The following is a 694-nucleotide window of genomic DNA, read 5'->3' as shown; positions in this document are numbered from 1 at the left end:
TATTGATATAAATTCTTATCCCAAGAAAATATTCTTTTTGCTCATAAAGATCTATCACCATCACAAATTTTTTGCATGTGTTTAATCCCACTCATAATCATCAACCAAAAGCATACATAGAGGCCAATATTTCTTGGAGAGCCAAAATTCTTATTGCTCAGTTAAGGACTAATTTTCATCAACTCCGTTGTGAAACAGGGCGCTGGAAAAGGCCAAAGGAAGTGTGGGAGGAAAGGGTATGCATTTTTTGTTCTTCCGGAAAAGTGGAAACAGAAAAACATTTCATTTTAGAATGTGAGGCCTTCAAAGACAACAGGGAAAGTTATGCAGATACGCTGATAGCTAGCTCTTGGGATAATCTATTTAACGAGGGGTTTGTCGAGAAGATGGGAGCATTTATTGTGAAGCTTCACAAAAAAAGGACCGAATACATCAAGTAGATGAATAAGCAATCTGTCCCATAAACTATCTTTAACTTCGTGGACGTTGAAATAATTTCTATCCTATTCTATTCTGTGATTCCTAACAAGTTTTCTCGTTAATACCCTTAAACGAAATCCATATGTGAATGGAATCTCTTCACGAGGATCAAAGACCAAAAGTGAATGTGCAAGTTTTTTCTCGTAAACCAACACCTTTTTCAAACCCCTTTCCGTATATTCTAATAAATTATTATCTCCCAAGTAAGTCACAA

Source organism: Pinus tabuliformis, chromosome Q, assembly GCF_031772625.1.
Source record: "Pinus tabuliformis cultivar Carrire ecotype Pingquan chromosome Q, CPIR1, whole genome shotgun sequence".
Classification (NCBI taxonomy): Eukaryota; Viridiplantae; Streptophyta; class Pinopsida; order Pinales; family Pinaceae; genus Pinus; species Pinus tabuliformis.
This window is presented reverse-complemented; position numbering follows the sequence as displayed.